Source organism: Narcine bancroftii, chromosome 3 (genome assembly GCF_036971445.1).
Source record: "Narcine bancroftii isolate sNarBan1 chromosome 3, sNarBan1.hap1, whole genome shotgun sequence".
Classification (NCBI taxonomy): Eukaryota; Metazoa; Chordata; class Chondrichthyes; order Torpediniformes; family Narcinidae; genus Narcine; species Narcine bancroftii.
In genome coordinates, this window is record NC_091471.1 from 201,602,907 (window position 1) to 201,624,183 (window position 21,277).

Sequence of the window (21,277 nt, forward strand, 5' to 3'; positions counted from 1 at the left end):
TCATGATTAACCAGTTGGCAATGTATATTGTGAATGCGAAGCTTACAGTAGTGCAAGGTAATATAGCAGAGCACAGTACAGTTCAAGTACAAAGACACAGAGATTGCCTCCATGATGGCCTGGGCTTCCTTTTCAACTGAGGAGTGGCAAATTTCAGGGCCTTGGAGGGTGCACAAGAAGATGACGACTTGGTTGAGTGTGGCAGCGAGGGCAAAGTCGGACTCATTGCTCTCCACTTGGAACAGTGTGGACTCATCTATAGCATGCATGTTTGCCTTGGTGATGTTGTCCTTGATACGGTCAAATGCAGCTTGGGCTTCTGCAGGCAGGAGAAACATGGTGGCTTTGACCAATGGGCGAATATTGTCCACATAGTTGGGGACCTGTTGAGCGTAGTTTGAGAAGACAATGCAAGACTTCTCTTTAATGCTTTGAACACTCCTGCAAGCAGTCATGGACTCAATGAGCTTCATAAAAGCAGAGACTGATTCAACAGCAGGATAGCATTTGAGCAAGCATGTGTTGATTTCCTATGATAAATAAGAGACCAACACCTGGATAACACCATCTCCCACCCAACTATATACACAAGGACTAGAACAACACAAAAAATGCTGCAACAACTCAGCAAGTCAAGCAGCATCCATGGAAGGGAATAGAATGGTTTTTTCAAATGCAGTCAGTCATTGAGCATTTGCAGTTCCAGTGTAACTTCAGCTCTAAGTGATAGTTGAAGAATCTTTCACATCTGGGCCAGAGATTTTGTGGACACAAACTTTAGGATTCAGTTTCTTTTGACAAGTGCAAGTACTTAACAAAATGTCATTCAGAAGGGATGTGGGCTCAGTGGCGTTAATGACCCTGAGCAATATTAGATATTTAGAAGACTCAATCAATTTATGGCAGTGACTGTTCTGTAGCCCTGCAGGTGACAGTAGGTGCTCCCATAAAAAACTAAATATGGATATCGGCCTACAGGACCAAGCCTCCATCACAATCTCCCACCCTGCCCCCCCTCACATTCCTTCCCCCCCCCCCAAGACTTCCACTACCCTCCCTTTCTTCCTTGGATCCTTCTAACCCTCCAACTGATCCACCCCATCCTCTCCCCCTGATGCACACAACCCCATTGACCCTCCGCCCCCCCCCCCCAACTCCAACCCCTGCCTGGTCTTTACAATCCCATCCAACTTTCCCCTCTCAGAGATGAAACGGCCTTTCCTCAAATGAGACCTCACCTTTGTCCCATTTCACCAGCACCTCAATGAGTTCTGCTCACGCCATGATGACAAACTCTTTTTCCCTTGGCTCCATCTCCATGCCTACTTCTATGACCAGGATTCTCCTCCCTCAACTACAGACCCTTTCTCTCACCTTAAACTATCTTCCTCCTCTTGGAAACCTCGATCCGGTCTTCTGCCTGCTCTGGATAATCTCACCTTCTCGGAACGTCTAATCCTCCACTCTCTCCACACCAATCCCAAAGTCACCAGCTAATCCACAGTCAAGGGTCTGCTGTTGTGGTCCGATACAGTGACCTCTATCCGGCTGAACCAGATGACAACTATCAGACATCTCCGCTTACAACAGAACCCCAACAAAACTTAAACCATCATCTTATGCGTGATCTCTGAACTCATCACCTCCAGTCATCTTCCTTTCATGGCTCCAACCTTGTTGTTCCCAACCCTTCACTGCCTGGTTCTACTTCATTTCAAAGATTCACAAGGCCAACTGTCCCAGTAGACCCATCATTTCCACGTGTGCCTGTTCCACCAAATTCGTATCTGCTTACCTCAACTTGGTTTTGTCCTCCCTGGCTTATCCCTCCCCACATATATCTGAAATACTTCACAAGGCCTCCATCACTTCAACAACCTCCAGTTCCCTGAACTCAACTGCCTCATCTTCATCATGGAGATCGAATCACTATACACTTTCATCCCCCATACTGAAGGCCTCAAAGCCCTTATTTTTTTTCCCGACAACAGTCTCCCTCCACCACCACACTGTTAGAACTTGTCATCACCCTCAATAACTTCTCCTTTGACTCATGCCATTTTCACCACATCAAAAGGGTAACCATGGGTACCAGGCACAGGCTCCGGCTATGCCTGCATATATCTATATATATATATATATATATATATATAGATATATATAAAATAATAATATTCTCGGCAGATGTTTTTTACAAACTCACTAACTCCCACAGCTACCTCGACTACACCTATTCACACCCTGACCCCTGTAAAGATTCCATTCCTTTCTTACAAATCAGCTGATTTCACAGCACTGTTCTGGCCTCTTGCTTCAGCACCCCCAGAATTTTTGATCCATTGCATGAACATTCCCATAATGTAAATACTGCAGGTAGCTGGAGTGTTGATCAAAGAACGGCAACTCCCTTGCACTTTATAGTCAAACATGTCTGAACATTTTTTCAGTGCATATCCCACAAGATCCTCTCTGATTATTACTACAGTCACCCAGCATATCCAATATTTTTCTGAGCACCAGCAAACTCAAACCAAACTTAGTTACCTCCACTCTTTGGAAAAAAAACTTGAGGATCAGCACCATTCCCTTTATATTGGGGATAAAGGGAAATTCCACACCATGAACAGCCTCATTGGCACAACAGTAAACATAAGACACATTCAGGCACAAATTCCAATTGCTTGAATTAGGAATAGTTCTGCAAGCATCAAGCTTTGGGTGCACAATTTATCACTTCTCCACATTTCTCTGCTTCTTTGGCTGCATTGGCAGTCCAGGCTCCGGTGACCACATAATCTGCATTACTTTCTTCTTTTAATCCATCAAGATTTAAAAAGTACAGCACTGAATTGTCCATTTTCACCTCCCTGGAGAAAGATCATTTTGTAGTTTTCAGGAATTTTTAGTAGTTCTTGCAGGTCATTTTCTGCAGAGTTGACAATTTTGATAAAGGCTGTCGATCTATGGCTCACTTCCAGAACATGAATTTTGAGCCCTCTATAATCGGACAGCTCTTTCTGTGCTTCTGTACCCTGGTGAATAACCATAACTTCTTTCAAAGGTACTTAACAGGAATGGTCTTTCGGTCTCAGATCACTCTTCCAAGCTCCACAATTGAGTGCATTTGGGTGACGGCTGCCTCAATACTTTTATCAATAACAGATCCCTTTCCTTGTGGGAGCATGACGTAGTGAATGCTTTGTTTATCCCTATTTTCTCCAAAAGATGGTTCAACCAAGTGCCTTAAGTTCTGATATAAGAGTTCAATGATAAATGGTGTAAAGGGTGCCATCAGCCAACGCACGTTGAATAAAACAGCAAACAAAGTTTCCAAAGCTTTTTCACAATTCTCAGTACCATTTTCACCCTTTAATCTTCTACGATTCATTCGCACATACCAGTTTGTGAGTACGCCGACAAGTTTGACTAGCCTGGGTACCACAGTGTAGAGTCTGCATGCTTCCATTTCTGCTTTGAAAAATTGGATTAGGGATTGTGAAAATGAAAGCATCCATTTATCTGTGATTTATTACTTTCCTCAACTGTACTTCCATTGAAAAGAAATTGAATACCCTCTTCCTTCTGCAATTTCTGAATATTCAGAATAAAGAATCTGTAAGCATTGTATCAAGGTAGGAAGACATCCTTGAGAACGTCTTTTTTAAACCATAACAGGAGAAATTAATAAGGTACAACCTCAATGCATCTGAACCATAGGTGTTAATAATGTGAATTGGATCTGGGTAATTCTTCTTATTTTTGCTCCTTTCCTGACCATTGTTATTCTGCAGTAGCAGGTAACCAATAGTTCCGTAACCATCCCCACATGGCATCAGCAAAATGATGCAATTAACCAGATGTTATCGTTCCAAACTTTGTGGTTTGAATCATCTATCAACCTTAGTCTTCTAGCTTATGAAAATCCAGAATCCAACACATCCATTCCTGTACTTCCTTTTGTTTCTCAAATAATTTGAACAGCTCAGAAAACAGTATTTCAATTAAATTAATCTCCTTTAAGACGACTTGTTCTTTTTTTGTTACTTTCTCTAGCTTTGCATTGGCCTCATCATTCTTTTTGTCATAGGCCCCCATCATTTGAAAACTGATTTTAGCATATACATCAACAATTTTTTTTTCATCTCTGCACTCTGGGCAAGGCTTTCCTCAGGCTACTGTTTCCATTCAAAAGTTATAACTTTCTGGACAGCCTGGTTTGGAAGCTGTACCATCTTGGACTGAAAGGCCCTGCAGAGGATAGTGAAGTCAGCGGAAAAGATCATTGGGGGGCTCTCTTCCTAGCATAAAGGATATGGACAACACACGATGCGACAAAAGGCAATAAACATTATGAAGGATTCCACACACCCCTCACGTAAACAGTTCTCTCTTCTGCCATCGGGTAGGAGGTACCATAGCACTTGGGCCCTTGCAGCCAGATTGGGCTTGAGTTTTTTTCCCCAAGCCATCAGACTCCTGAATTCCCAAAACATATGTGGATAGTTTACCATGGATTTTTACTGTATTTGTCTTAATATTTTAATGTGTTTAACTTCTTTTCTAATATATTTATGTAAATATGCTCCATGGTCCTGGAGAAAAGCTATCTCATCTTTACCATACGAGCATTGTATAAATGATAAATAAAGGTGACTTGACTTGAAGCACTTGTTTTACAGCTCACATTGCAGCATCCATGACTTTCCAGCTGTATTTTAAAACTTTAACAATAGCACTTTCAGCAAGAACAGTAGATGCAAATCTGGCTATTGGATCATTGAGAATTGATTGTGAATAAAGGATTCAAGAAGCTACATCCACCATTTTGTGATTAGGATGAGGAAGGACTGATCCAGCTTCAAGATCCATAATGCTTCTAGTTGTTGGAACTTCCAAATCAGACTTTGCATCCAAGGGATTAACTGACACCTTAAGACTTTCCTAAATCCAACAACAGCTCGTCTTCCCTTGAAGGTATTTGGTCATCACTGAGGCCCTCAGGAAAGTCAGTCCTGAACTCCTGAACTGCTATTCCCACAGCTCATCAAGTTTCATAACTGATCTCCTGTTGTCACCTATCACTAACTGTCCCTGAGCACAATCATTATTTCCTCCTAATGGTCCATTAATCGTCCAACCAAGCATGGTCTTGACAGCATAAGGGTCATCTCCCACACTCCTTATTACATCTTGTGGTTCCAGAGACTTTGGTACATCTGAGCCAATCAGCAACTCTATCTTGGAGCCAATTTCAGGTAGAGGAACATTCCTCAGATGAGACCACCGATTGATATCGTTTTGATGTGGGATGTTTCCTTTGTACACAGGCATAGTCTTCTGAGTGTATATGCCTGGGAGATCACAAAAATCACTGTTGTTCAGTCCAGCAACCTCAAAGACTGAAACAATGCTGGTTTCAACAGCGTTCCTTTGGTCCATCATTCTCAATAGAATCCTTGACCTTCTTCCCTGAAGATTAAGCTATTAGCCCCACTGTACAAAATGACGCAGTGCTACCTGGGTTAAGAAATGCATAAATTTGCACTGTTGCAATCCCCTTCCTGGCCTTGACTTGTACAGGCACTATTGAGAGTTTGCAGTTATCCTCACCGGCCCCAGTTAGACCACTTGTCAGAACAGAGGCTACAGCACTGTTGTCAGCTGCTTCCCTTATTTCTGCTTGCTCCCTTTCCATTTCCTTTTTCCCTTTGGTGGATATGCAGCATTCAGGGATGCTTTAAACTGCATATGTTGCTACCGAGTCGCTTCCTGCAGTTTTTGCTGATGTGCCCTTTACATAGACAGACAAAACATACTCCTTTTTCTGTTAGGAAAGAGACTTTCTCCCTATGTGTCCTTTTCTCCCAACTGTATTACCCCTCCATAAATCTTCACCTGCGAAGCCAAGCCAAAGAAGAAAGAAAGAAGTACATATCTCCAAAGCAGAACAAACAGCTCCACAGCAGGCAAACTCTCCTTTTCTTTAGTTCCTCCAACATTTTCCTTATCTGCAACTGTCACAGTGGTGGAAAAGATGCTTCCTTTTAGCCTTGGATGAGGCTGTGACTTGGACCTCCTCACATCTCTGCTCACTGTTGGAGTGTTTCAACATCTCCAAATACCTGATCTGTTGCAATCCTCACTTGCCTTTCAAGGAAATCCACCTGATCCTTAAAGGTAGCTCTTAGATTGTGTTTTCCCTGGTATTTACAGGCCACAGTTCTCCAGATATCCCTCAGCAGGTAGGGCAACTTCCTTATGATGACTAGCATATTAGCAGGCATGTCAAGCTCATGCATGTAGTGGACATCCTCCATGGCATTACAACATCCTCTGAGAAAGAGGGTATATGCTTGTGGAGCCCTTATGTCGTCCGGTATCATTGATGACCATGAAAAAGTCTTCCCCATACAAACTGTAGCAATTCTATGCTCATCTCCAAAATGTTCCTGTAGTAAAAGCTTAGTCTTCCCAAATCCTCTGTCCAAGGCCATATGTAGGCAACTCCTTCCAAGTTCCTTTGGCTGTTCCTTTGTGTACTGTTCCAGATCGTAGAGACAATCTCTGGAGTTTTTTGTTCTTGCTTTCAATATGGTGTACAAAGAATTTAATGAACACTTGGTACTGAAGTAGGTCATCATCAAAAACCGAATTTCCTTCTTGGGCATGGAAGAGATACACTGAAGCTAGTTTAATAATGCAGTGATTTAATTTTGCCTTTCCATAAATAAGAATACTTTGTTTGTAGCAAGTAATTTAGCTGGTGATGCCTCGTGTACATGTTTACCTGGATTCATGATGCTGGACTGGAGTGTCAAGGGAACTGTGGGAAGTTACAGCTCTGTCTGCGGTTGTAATTATTGGTGTTTGTGGATAGGTAACACCATGCTTTGGATTTGTCCATGTGTATGCATGTCTTGTAACTGTGGTTCAAAAGGATCTGCCTTAGAATTAAATGTTGTCTTTTCCTGTTGTCCTTCCTTAATATACGACTCCGTATCATCAGTCACTTCAGATAAGTTGCTTCGAACAGTGGATCGCTTTGAGGCTCCTGGTACCTTTGCTTTGGCCATAGTAGCAGCAATGCTTGCTTCCAGGTCCAGCTGCTCCTTTACCTTCCTTATCTTCTCCTCCTGTTGCTCTATTTCCCTCCTCAGCTGCTCCTTTTCTCTCCTCGGCTGCTGCGCCAAGGGAAATTTATCCTGAAGTAAGTTTTGATGTGCAGCAAGAGCAGCCATTTAAGCCTCAGCCTTTGTACGTGCAGATGTTGTGCTGGAAACTCTGGATCTTGATCCAGAAGAACTTTGCTTCTCCTGCTTAGAACTTCTGACACATTGTCACCTGGTTGTATTTCATCCTGCATGTCGGATGTTGCTTTAATATTTGCGTCTTTCTCCAGTTGGAATTTCACATCCTTTGCATCTTCATCCTTGTCACCAGCACGCTGTGACACACGTTCAGCCATTTGCACCAAGCATGCAGAACACTAGCTCAAAACCAAAAGTCCCCAGTGGATGAGAGGCAGCACCTCCAAACCTTGTTCAAACTAAAAAAAATGCACATAAGGAATCCACTGGGATTCCACTGTGATGGGCTGCTGTCAATGAGTGAGTTTCCACCACAGCAGAGTCAATGATATCTCTGTGATTCTCGACAAATGACTCTGCCAGCGTGTACATAGGATGTACTGGTCTTGGACTAGAAGCCCTAAACCCCGCTGGTGCTGATGCTTAGACCGATGGAGGTGGTTTGCCATCAGCAGCTTGCTCTTGGCATTTCCAACATGGCCACTATATTGCCTTCGATTTGCTCCAAACAGAAGAGAGGAAATAGTCCAAATGTTCTAACAGTATCCATTCAATCCAAACATGTATTTTCTGTTGACTAAATGAAGCGACTACTATCCATAAAAATGCCACTCGGAGACTAAGTGGGCTCTTTGCTTTGACGCGTTCGAGGAATTCATAACAATGTCCAGATAAGTACTAAAATGGTTTATTAATTAACACAAAATGACTTGTAATGTCCAGGGTAACGTTCGAAAACTTGGTAACTGTAACAGTAAATGCCTAACGTCCAGTCTCTTTGGTAACATAACGCTCAATTCCCTCGATAATGGTCAACAGAAAATATCGGAGCCTTACTCAACTGAAACAGAAGCTCCAGAGTGGCAGATGGCTGGAAGTGCTATCTGTCTGATGTTTCTCTTGGAATAAGAGAAACAGAAAGGAACTCTGTAGTAGCCTGAAAGAAAGAGGTTATCATCTGGAGAACCCTGATGGGGCAAGTTTCATCAGCGAGACCTTGAGGTGACTAATGGTGGTACCTCAGTTGTGGAAATCCTGGAACCACGCATCTCTCTCTGCAAACCTACAAGAACCTTCCTGAGCAGTAACCATTTACCTTTTGAGCACCAAAGCCTGGTGAAATTTAAACATGTTAAATTCTGTGCACATATAAGAATTGCCTACAACCAGACAAATTGGAAGAATGATTTGACTGTGAACCAAAGAACTTTCTTAAATTTACATGCACATTACATACACTTGTGGTTAGAATTAGAAGGGGGTTAAATTAGGTTAGTTAAGTTAATAGAGATAAGTTAAAATTTTGATACTGTTTTCATGTTTAAAGATAATTAAAAGCAACTTTTGTTTAAGTAATCATTTGTCATAGTGAATATCTTTTGCTGCTGAGTTTTGGGGTCCTTTGGGCTCATAACAGTAGGCTAACAACTCTCCAAGCCCATCCAAACTCCTGCACATGTGCCAACCTCTAGGTCGATTGGAAGATACTGAACGCGCACAGCCTCCGGACCCTGGGAACCCGCACCCAAACTGTCAAATGTAAGCAATGAGCCTTTGGCTCTTACAATCAATATGTGCCACTTGATTAATTAATTAATGACAGAATTTGGATCACAGAAGAGAATCCGAGCCATATAGCACAGAAATAGTTACAAACTACCTTTTGCAGCTGACTCACAAGAAAAGGAAGTAGATTGGGCTGCAAGTAGGGAATGATGAGTTAATTAAAGTGTTTACTTTTCTGGAATATTGCTTCAATGATCTCAAAACCCTCCCATAATCTTTTTTATTACAAAATTACAACAACCTAAAAAAAAAATTGATAGCATCTCTTTTTTTAAAAATCAAGGAGAAATGCAAGTAGCTCAATTCCTGCAGGTTTGGCACAGGAACTAAATGCAATTTCAAGAGTTATTAAAAATTCAAACTCAAGAGCACAAGCTCCCATCATGGTGTGGGCGAGTGGGCTCCAAAAGTGGTAGCGAAAGTTTTCAATTCGGTTCACTCTCACTGGGATGAAGATTCTGAGATTCGAGCAAGCCTCCCCCTCCTCCTTGCAACATCTCCCACTGCAACCTAAAGAAAGATAAAGGCCTTCCACTGACCATAGAAGAATCCAATCAATGCAGAGGAATTTTTTTTTAAATTTAAATGTAGTCATACAACACAGTAGCATGGCATTTTGGTGCACGAGTCTGTGTCACCCAATTAACCTTCACCCTCCGATACATTTCGAACTGTGGGAGGAAACCAGAGCCCCCAGGGAAAACCCAAGCAGACACGGGAGAACAAGACAGTGCGGGATTCGAACCCAGTTCAGATCGCTGGAACTGTAAAGACGTTGTGCTGATTGCTTGGCCAACTGTGCCGCCCGCTGGCTCCCAACAACAGGTCAACAGGGCCAGAGCATCTGATGTGCACTCACCTATTCTTTCAAAATGCCAGAAAGGACCACTTTCTAGTGGTAGTCTGCAGATTCTTCATGCTTGTGCACCAATCTCAAAGCAATGGAATCAAAGAGACACCAATTTCCAATTAATGATGCAGTTTATTGCCCAGAAGCCTCCAAAAATTGATGCATCAGGCACACAGAGGCTTAAAGTGGACTTTTACACTTGCATTCAAAAAAGCTGGCAATGTATTTTCTCAAGGAGTAAAACATGAAAATCTGTAGACACCGTGGTTGAAGTAAGAACACAAAGCTGGAGAAACTCTGCAAGTCAAACAGTGTCCTTTATCTTCTTCTTTGGCTTGGCTTCGCGACGAAGATTTATGGAGGGGGTAAAAGTCCATGTCAGCTGCAGGCTCGTTTGTGGCTGACAAGTCCGATGCGGGACAGGCAGACACGGTTGCAGCGGCTGCAGGGGAAAATTGGTTGGTTGGGGTTGGGCGTTGGGTTTTTCCTCCTTTGCCTTTTGTCAGTGAGGTGGGCTCTGCGGTCTTACAGCAAAGGTAAAAATACATAACCAATGTTTTAGACTTTAGCACTTCATTAAGTTATGGAAAAAATCAGCAGGCATTGGAAAAGAGGGGGGGGGGGGAGGTGTGGCCGCAAAGGCAGGAGGTGATAGGTGGAGAAGGGAGGAAGGGGACAGCAGAAATCAAGGGGAGGAGGGGTGGCTCGGTGAAGAGAAGGGGAAGGGAGGGTGAAGAGAGGGGGAAGGAAGGGAGAAGAATTTGACAGGGAAAGGGAAGGAGGGGGTGGGGAGATGGAAGTGGATACCAGGTAAGCAGAAACAGAAGAGGTGAGGTTAATGCCATCTGGCTGGAGAGTGCCCAGACAGGAAAATCAGGTGTTGTTCCTCCAATTTGCAGGTGGTCTTGGTGGGATAGTACACAAGGCCATAAACAGACATGTGAGTATGGGAATGTGACAAAGAACTGAAATGGTTGGCTACTGAGAGGTCTCGATCACTGGTGTGGCATGGTTGGCGTTACGGTTAGTGCAACGCCTTCACAGCGCAAGCGATTGGGACTGGAATTCAAATCTTGCACTGTCTGAAAGAAATTTGTACATTCTCCCCGTGACTACACGAGTTTTCCCCAGGTGCTCCGGTTTCCTCCCACTGTTCAAAATGTACCAGGAGTGTAGATTAATTGGGAGCAAAATGGGCAGCACGGACTTGTGAGCCGAAATGGCCTGTTACCAGTGATGTATGCCTCAATTATTTTTAAAAACTTTAAAAAGTAGGTGCTCAGCCAAGTGATCTCCCAATCTGTGCCCAATCTCTCCAAAGTAGAGAAAGCTATATAGGGTATTTTCCCAATCTATGGCGCAACACATGAAAAACAAGGGCTATTTGAAATTCTAGGCCCAATTTCACATCTAGTCTATTTCCTCAAATTCATGCCTCACATGAACAAATCTCCATCCACTTGAAGCACAGTGTCTTTTTCTTGAAATATTGATTAACATCCAGAGGAACCATTGCATAATTTTCCCTTCCCATAATTATTACTTCTACCTTTACATTTTATCTGGGGAGAAAATTGCAGCACTCAAAGATTTTTGAAAGTAATTTTTGGATCAATTTGCTTTGCTTTGGAGTCAGTCATTTTGCTTTTAATTGTTAGCTCTTCCTGCTGCTCTATGATTTGCAGTGAACTTCAGGATTGGACCTTTTATTTCTGCTTGCATTTGGCTGAGTGGTGCACGCTACAGTTCTGACTTATGAACAAGATATTTGAATCACTCATGCATGAACATGACACGAAGAAAAATTCAGTGAGTGTGATATCGTGCGGCAATGCAGAGTAAAAGCATGCACAATTATAATGAGAAAGGAGGCATTAAACAGGTGTAGTAGGTTGTGCAACCATACATTTCTGATTGAAATTCTGCTTAAATCCATCGCTTTACAGTCAGCATGTCTAGATGTTCCGTTAAAACTTGCAGATGCTGTTCATTTTTTATTTGCCACTTTGAACTTTCCAGATTTAACACCGAATTTAAAGCTCTGTTCTCACTGCTACCGTCAGGAAAGAGGTACAGGTGCCACTAGACTTGCACCACCAGGTTCAGGAACAGCTGCTACCTCTTCACCATCAGACACCTGGATAACAAACTCAATCAGGGACTTATTTAAGGACTCTCACTTTATTGATATATTTTATCTCTCTGCAGTGCACAGTTTGTTTACATGACTTTATTTGTTTATGTGTATATTGAGACAATTTTTAAAAAAACATTGCCATTAAGTGGTAAGTCAGCTTCACTTGCAGGATAAGGAATCTCAGGATTGTATGTGATTTCGTGTATGTACTCTGACAATAAATCTGAACTGCAAATCACGACAAGTTACATGCTTGCAGGTTACATTTCCTTTCCATATTGGAGTCTCCTTTCCGACCCATTCGGTTTTTTCATTTGTCCTGTTATCATGCCTTTCCATTCAACATCATCATTCCATATGTAATTAAAATTCAGAAATTCAATGACATTACCATGTCATTTTCAGCATTATTACAAATTAAACAAAGATTTTATTTCCCTGCTTGGAGCAGAACAACTGTTCTTGGGTTATGTGACTTCACAAAAATTTAATGTTGTCAGCCACTTTGACTACTAACAAATTTTCCATGTCAAAGAATAGAGAATGTTTTTCATCCCCAGGCAAAGCTCCTCTCCATGCACTGCAGGGGAACTTGGACCACACTGTGAGGCATTCCTACAAATAACTTAGTGTTAGGGGCATTGGGTAAACTCATGGTGACTCTTTGCAAAGTACAGGTCCTTTGGCACACAATGTTGTGCCAACCTATACACGTACACATCTACTGAATAGTCTAAACCTTCCCTACCTTACACCCATAACCCCCTATTTTTCTTACATCCATCTACTTGTCTAGGGGTCTTTTAAATATCCCTTTTGTACCAGCCTTTACCATCACCCTTGGCAATACATTCCAGGATGGTTGTTGAGAGTATGAATCCATAATGTTCAGCATGCATTTCCTTATTTTTTATGGTATGTATTAATAATTTAGAATTAAATATAGGGATGTGATAAAAATGATAATAAAAAATGCTTGTGTGGTTGACAGCGAGGAGGGAGGCTTTAGATGGCAGGAAGGATACAAGTAATCTGATCATTTGGACAGAAAGGTGATAAATGGAATTGGATTCAGAGAAGTGTGAGGTTAACCAATTAGAGAGTTGGATCCAGTGCATAAAGGAACTGTAACTTGCATGCAAATAGGCCAAATGTGAAAGTGCAATTACAGCAGGGAACTCTTAACCACCATTTTCATAATAGGCTGAACACCTTCTATACTAATGTTGTGAGGTTGTTGAATATAATCAGTTGAGCAAGTTAAATATTTACAATCCTTTGGGCTGGAAATGATGGAGATTTTCTAAAGGGATGGAATGAAATAAGCAGATCTCATTTCACCTTCTCCAATTTGAGAGTTCTTCAACAGCACTCTCACAATTGGTAATATGGTCAATCATATTTTAGGCAAGAAAGTTTTTTTTTTTAAACTCACTTACAGACATGATACGAGAAAGGTTTCAGGAAAATGAGAGCCAGGAAATATCAATCCAGAATTGCACCAGTCTCTACAATGGCTATAGAATTATTTTAGCAATCATTACTTTGACACAGCACAATAATATAACTAAACGTATCTATGCAAGAACAGTGTTAAATAGATAGAAATGACAAGATACAAACAACATAGAAAAAGATGTTGCAGGCCAAGAGTTTGGACAAATTTTACAACCACGAGGGCTAAGCGGGTATATAAAACAGAATTTCACTCTCCGGCTCAAGATACAAACTGAAAATTCCCTTGCGAGTAACTAATAGATTCAAGGAATATACCTGGATCTGCGCTTAGCTTTAGCTGGATTGGATTCCAAACGAGATTGCATCTTAGCAGATTTACACAAATTCAGAATGTGGATAATGACACAGAATCAGGGGACTTGCAGGCTGGAATTCTAAGGCAGTTGTCCAAGCTAGAGATAATGTGTTCATTGAAATTATGAATATTTATCAATTGTAACTACAAAGGCACCATAATTAAATTAACTGGCCGCAAAGTCTCAAAATGTAGAGTAGTGAGAGGAAGACGGAGATGATTATTGCACAACACACATTAAATATAAAATTATTACAATCATCCAATGTAGTCTATGAGCAGCCAACAACAACTCTAATGATAGCCAAATAGAGTATTTCTGTGGGTTTCCTATTTTTGAACAATTGCAGATTCTGCAGCTAATACAAAATATTTTTTTTATTAAAATTGCCCACCTCCTTAAGTTTCCCCATGTGGTTATACCACTGTGATACTGTTTTGCCATTGGTACTGTATCAGTGTATGGCTTGCCCACTTCCCCTCTGTAACTCCTCCCCCTAGAATTCCCAAATAAAAGCGATTACGCCCAAGTCCCTCCTCCGGTACGAATCAGGCCAGCAACAGGAGGATGTGTCCAGTCTTACGGTAATAAAAGCCTATCATCTAGTAACTCCAATCTTTTGATGTTATTGATTGTGAATCACCCCACAAATTTATTTGCACATCATGGAATGCAAAATTTCGACATGAAGATATTTAGAGGTTTGACTAAAAATGCTGAAAATAGGGTTGCCGCACTAAAATGAGCATTATAAAGATCATCCTCTTAATCCATCCACCAAGAAAAGCAATTGTAAATAACTGAAATTAACAAACAAAAATCTAGCTACACATTTACATTCATCCAATTCTTAAAAAGTTTGAAAAAAAATGCAATTTGATTAACTTAATTTGGAAAAAAAAAACGTGTTAACATCTCAGACAAGTTAAATGTCTCAAGCATCTTGGGAGGCTTGCTTGATTAGTGATAACTCCAAAGGTGATGCCAGTTTATGTGAGTAGGAGCTATTTCTGTAATAATGCTTTCACAACTAGAAAAAAAAACTTGAATGACAGCACGTGTAAATCATGTTCCATATGGTTTTCTGCAACTAGACGCATTGCAGTGGAATCAAAATTCCAGGCAAATATACATCCAAAAAAGAAAGGCATGTCTTCTCAGAATCAGTACAAGTGAATGTAATTCTTCATTGGGAGCCAACTCATCCGTGGCGTTTCACCCCCCCCCACCCCCCACCACCAAAACTTGCAGTAACCCATCATTCATCCTTATTCAATATTTACTAAAGAATCATAGATTAGGAGCGGCAGATTTGGCGTAGTGATTAGTGCAACACTGTTACAGTGCCAGCGCCAGGGACCGGGGTTTGAATCCCACGCTGTCTGTAAGGAGTTTGTACGTTCTCCCGGAGTTTGCTTGGGTTTTTCCTGGAGGCTCCGGTTTCCTCCCACCCTCCAAAACTTATCGGGGTGTAAATAGGCAGAACAAACTCATGGGCTGAAATGGCCTGTTATTGTGCTGTATGCCCAATTTTTTTAAATTAAAGTTATCTGGCTAATTGAAGTTCAAGATTTTTAAAGAATTAGCAAGGAAATTTCAGGCCAACTAGCTCCAGCCTTCCCATCCCATCAGACATGACAATAAATCCTTTATTTTATAGCTGGGTATAGCAGATGTGGTACCGTACGGATGGCAGTCTCTTCAATCTGAGGTATAGCAGATCCGGTACCGCACGGATGGCAGTCTCTTCAATCTGAGTCGCCTGCAAGCTCACACCAAGACACAAGAGCAACTTGTCCGTGAACTACTCTTTGCAGACGATGCCGCTTTAGTTGCCCATTCAGAACCAGCACTTCAGCGCTTGACGTCCTGTTTTGCGGAAACTACCAAAATGGTTGGCCTGGAAGTCAGCCTGAAGAAAACTGAGGTCCTCCATCAGCCAGCTCCTCACCATGACTACCAGCCCCCCCACATCTCCATCGGGCACACAAAACTCAAAACGGTCAACCAGTTTACCTATCTCGGCTGCACCATTTTATCGGATGCAAGGATCGACAACGAGATAGACAACAGACTCGCCAAGGCAAATAGCGCCTTTGGAAGACTACACAAGAGTCTGGAAAAACAACCAACTGAAAAACCTCACAAAGATTAGCGTATACAGAGCCGTTGTCATTGTTATATATAGAGAATTTAGGTTAAAATGACTTAAGTTAAAATGTGATGATTAATCATAAAAAGGGAAGCCAGAACGGACAGGGAACTTACTAGCAGCCAAGGACAAAAGGTTCAGCTGGATATGTTTTTTTAAACCTATCTTTTCATGGTCATAGTGAGAGACATGCAGGAGACAAAAGATTGATAAGAAGGGTGAGAAACAGAATTTAGTGTATGTAGAGTTCACAGCGTACGTAACGAACGTGATCATTAAAAATGCAGTTATACTTAGAATGCTTTTGTAATACTAACCAATTAAAACAGTATTAATAAGAAGGGGAAGGGCAAACAATAAGGGTATAAAAATCAATGCACTGTATGTATCGGGGCTTAACTAGTGAGAAGCCAGTTGAGTCCAACTCTGCAGACTTGTAAATAAAGCTTGTCGTGTCATCAGTTTTAAAGAGACTCATGTGTGAGAAGTTTTATTTCTGACAAATGGGGGCTCGTCCGGGATCTACACTCCGGCCGTGAGGGGAGGCGAGAAGAGGGACATCGGAGGCGGTGCACCCCGCTGAGTTCAGCGGCTCCTAGTCCCTTGCTCGTCGCTTCGGGCGGCTTGAGCGAGTGGTATCCGGACAAGGTGACACGACAAGACGGAGAGGAGAAGGGTGACGGTTCAATCCCCGGGAAGACACCGGTAAGTGACGACTTACGATTGTGGTGTGGGGATTGGGTAACAGGTGTAACGGGATACACCTGTTTGGATAAAAAACCTAACGTAATAGATCAGGTATAGAGCTTTTGTCGTGGCGTGAGGACCCTGTCGTGGGACTCTAGGATAGACCCCAGGGAAACCTTGGCGGTAACCGAAGGAGGGACAGCACCTCCGACGAAGTGCCGAGAAGAGAGGGGTCAACCCCAGGGAAACCTCAGCGGTAACCGAAGGAGGAACAGTACCTCCGACGAGGCGTCTGAGAAGAAGGGAGTAGGGTCCAGAACGAGAGGGTCCTCAGCAACGATAAACAGATCTAGGTGGGAAAATGGGAGGATCAAAATCTAAGGGCTCGTCTGAAAATTCAGGACAATTCCTGGGAGTTCCCCTTGACAGCCCTTTGGGGAGAATGTTTGAAAATTGGGATAGTAAAAGATATCGAGACAAAAACAAGAAAAAGATGGTCCAATATTGTCTTCTTTGGTCGAAACAACTTATTAAAGGTTCCTCGGTCTGGTGGCCGAAATTTGGATCTGATGAGGATTGGGTTAGACAAGCATTAAACATATATGTAAATTCGAGACCAAAGGTGAATCAAGAAGAGTCAGCATATGCATTTTGTTGGGTTCCCTGGCCAGGATCCTTAACAAAGTGTTTTAAATTGAGGGTAGCAGGAGAAAAGAAATGGGAACCTCTGGACAACCTTCCCCCTCCTTATATTCCCCCGGTGCCTACTGCGCCCGAGGAAAGCTTATTACCGGAGGGGAAAGGTGATGAATTTGATTGCCCCGAAGGGGGCCGGGAAAAAAAAGATGAATTAAGGGAGTCGGACCCTAAACTTCCACCGGTAAACTGACCCTGGACAAGATCCCAGACTGGTCCAGGACCATCAAAGTTTTCAATAAACCTAAATCCCCTGAGAGAAGTTCCTATGGGAGGACCGGGAGGGGGAACGGGATATGTGAATGTTCCCCTAACTAGTACAGAGGTGCGGGGATTTAAGAAAGAAATGAAAAAGTTATTGGAAGATCCTATAGGACTGGCTGAACAGCTTGACCAATTCTTGGGACCAAACGCATATACGTGGGAAGAGATGCAGGCAATAATGGGAACATTATTTTCACCCCAGGAGAGGCAGATGATTCGACGGGCTGCCCTCCTCATGTGGGAATATGAACAACCTGGGGACCCTAGACCCCATGAACAAAAATATCCCTTAAATGAACCCAGGTGGGACAAACGAACACCCGAGGGATTGGCAAGTATGAGACAATATAGAGAGTGGACAATTAAAGGGATACGGGAGGCTGTGCCAAAGGGTCACAATTTTACCAAGGCATTTGGGAACCATCAGGGGAAAGACGAGTCCCCTACTGATTTTTTGGAGAGGGTGAGAAAGAATGTCCAACAGTAGGCTGGTGTGGACCCTAGTACACCAATGGGTGAACAGCTTATTCGAATTGAATTTGTTTCCAAATCATGGCAAGACATTAGAAAGAAACTAGAAAAGGAGGAGGACTGGAGTGAAAAACCCCTAAGTGAACTGTTAAAAAAGGCACAAAAAGTATATGTGCAGAGAGAAGAAGAAGATAAAAAGAAGGCGACAAAGGTTATGGTACAGACTATCCGACAGATGAATGCTGAATCCAGAGGGGAAAGAAAACAAAACCTTCCTCTAAACAATCCAAGATATCCAAGAGAGGGAAGACCCCGGAGGTTCATTAAGTGCTATTACTGCAATGAGGAAGGACACTTTAAGAGGGAATGCCCCCGATACAAGAGGGAATTGCGTGCCCTCGAACTTATGGAAGAAGATTAGAGGTGTCAGGGGTTCCAAATGTTAGGGACCAAATATAAGAGGGAACCCCTGGTAAAACTAAAAATTGGTCCCAAGGGAGAAGAGGTGGTGTTTATGGTGGACACAGGAGCGGAACGAAGTAGTGTAATAACTGTGCCAATCGGAACTGAGCCTATAAAAAGTAATTTGACAATTTCTGGGATAGAAGGGGCTCCCAGAATGGTATCAATAATTCCCCAAGTAACAGTGAAACTGGAAGAAAGAGAAGGGGTACAAGACCTCTTGTTATTACCTTCGGCTGGATTTAACCTCCTAGGAAGGGACTTACAGGCTCTCCTAGGTTTGGGTGCTCTCCCTGTGGACGGAGAAGTGCGAGTCCACCTCTGCGCTTTAAAGGAAGAGGATGAACGGCAGATTGACGAGAGAGTCTGGTATAAGGAGGGAAATCGAGGAGGTCTGGACATCCCACCTTTACATGTCACATTAATACCAGGTCATCAGCCGGTAAGGAAACGTCAGTATCCTATTTCTTTGGAAGGGAGAAAAGGGCTACAGCCGGTAATTGAGACTTTAATACGAGACGGACTATTAGAAGAATGCATGTCACCTTATAACACCCCTATACTCCCAGTAAAAAAGTCAGATGGATCCTATCGCCTAGTTCAGGATCTAAGAAGTTTGAATGCTATTGTTCAGACCCGCCACCCAGTGGTGCCTAATCCCTATACTATTATGAGTCGAATTCCCCCAGACCATGAGTGGTTTAGTGTTATCGACTTGAAGGATGCCTTCTGAACGTGTCCATTAGAAGAGGAAAGTAGAGATATGTTTGCGTTTGAATGGGAAAATCCATGGACAGGTAGACGGAGACAGTTTCGGTGGACTGTATTGCCCCAAGGGTTCACTGAATCTCCAAACCTGTTTGGACAAATGCTAGAACAAATCCTGATGGACTATCCACAATCTGATGATTTCCAACTAATGCAGTATGTGGATGATTTACTATTATCAGGTCCCAAGGAACAAGAAATGAGGGGAGAGACCATTAGACTCTTGAATTATCTGGGGAAAAAGGGTCTACGGGTGTCCAGGAACAAGTTACAGTTTGTTGAGAAAACTGTGATATATCTGGGACACCAGATAAGTAAAGGACAGAAACGGATTACCCCTGAACGAATTGCGGGAATCACTAGAATGCCTTTACCCCGTAATAAGAAGGAAATAAGACAATTCCTGGGACTCTTAGGATACTGTAGGTTATGGATAGAGGACTACTCAGCTTTGGTGAAGTTTATGTATGATAAACTGACAAATGAAAATGACTATCCATTGAAATGGACCCAGGAGGAGGAGGGATGGTCCGAGGACTTGAAACATCGCCTAACACGAGCCCCAGTACTCACTCTGCCCTCTTTAAAACAGCCCTTCCAGCTATTTGTCACTCATAACCAAGGAACAGCTGTGGGAGTTTTAACACAGGAAAAAGGCGGTCAGCGACACCCAGTGGCTTTCCTTTCCAAAATGATGGACCCAGTGTCTCGCGGATGGCCGACGTGTATCCAGGGAGTAGCGGCTGCTGCTCTGTTGGTAGAGGAAGCACGTAAACTTACTTTTGGAGGAAAGATGACTGTGTACACCTCCCATTCTGTGAGTGTTTTATTAACACAAACTGCCCATCGATGGCTGACTGATTCTCGCATATTAAAGTATGAAACCATTTTAATGGTCGGAGAAGATCTACAGTTTGCAAAGATTAATAGCTGCAACCCAGCTCAGTTTTTATACGGCAGTGAAACAGAGAGAGAGGTGGAGCACGACTGTGTCGAGTTGACAGATCTTCAGACCAAGACCCGAGAAGACCTTTGCGATACTCCACTGGGAGAAGGATATGAATTCTACATTGACGGCTCCGCCAGATGTGTTGACGGAATGAGAAGAAGTGGATATGCTATAATAGAAGGAAATACTTGGAAAGTAGTAGAATCCACGAGACTACCCGGAAGCTGGTCAGCACAATCCTGTGAACTATATGCCTTGCAAAGAGCCCTCAGAATACTGTCAAAGAAAATTGGAACGATTTACACTGATTCCAAATACGCATACGGGGTAGTGCATACCTTTGGTAAGATCTGGAAGGAGCGTGGTCTAATTACATCAAGAGGAAAGGAATTGGCACACGAACAGATGATTACTCTGACTTTAGAAGCCTTGACATTACCCCAGGAAATAGCAGTGGTCTACATACCAAGCCATCAGAGGGGAGATACCCCGACAGCAATTGGAAACAGACTGGCTGATGAAGAAGCCAAAAGGGCAGCCATGCAACAAGAAGTCCGTTTGCTGACCTTAATCCCAATAAGGCAAGGCATAAAGAAGGCTCCCATTTTCACTGCTAAGGAAGAAAAGGACATGGCTCAGCTGGGCGCAAGCCAGCTGCCTGATGGAACATGGAAGACACCAGATGGAAGAATGGTTCTAAATAAAGAAATAACTCGTAATATTTTAAAACACCTGCATCATCAGAGCCACTGGGGCACCCAAGCCTTATGTGACACAGTGCTTCGAGAATATGTGTGTAAGGGAATCTACACCTTGGCCCAACAGGAGGTGCAGAATTGTCACCTATGCACAAAAATTAATAAGAAGGTAATAAGGACAGGGACCATGGGAGGTCAACCATTAGCCATACGCCCTTTTCAACGTATCCAGATCGACTTCACAGAGTTACCTCAAGTCCAAAGATGGAAATATCTGTTGGTGATAATAGATCACTTTACCAGATGGGTGGAAGCCTTCCCAACAGTAAATACTACAGCCTCTACAGTAGCTCGCCTCCTCCTAGAGCAGATAATCCCCAGATATGGTATAATGGATTCTATAGACTCAGACAGGGGTCCACATTTTTCTTCAAAAATCCAGCAATTGATTTGTAA

The 21,277-nt window shown here is 42.6% G+C and overlaps 1 protein-coding gene and 1 pseudogene across 1 annotated transcript in view; both read right to left on the reverse strand.

Annotated features, from left to right (window-relative positions):
* The window catches only part of LOC138758024 (E3 ubiquitin-protein ligase MARCHF1-like), a 459,755-nt gene that overhangs the window by 426,048 nt on the left and 12,430 nt on the right, over nt 1-21,277 (reverse strand). The gene's annotated exons all lie outside the window — the stretch shown is intronic.
* On the reverse strand, nt 2,271-3,047 carry LOC138756741 (phosphoserine aminotransferase pseudogene; annotated as a pseudogene).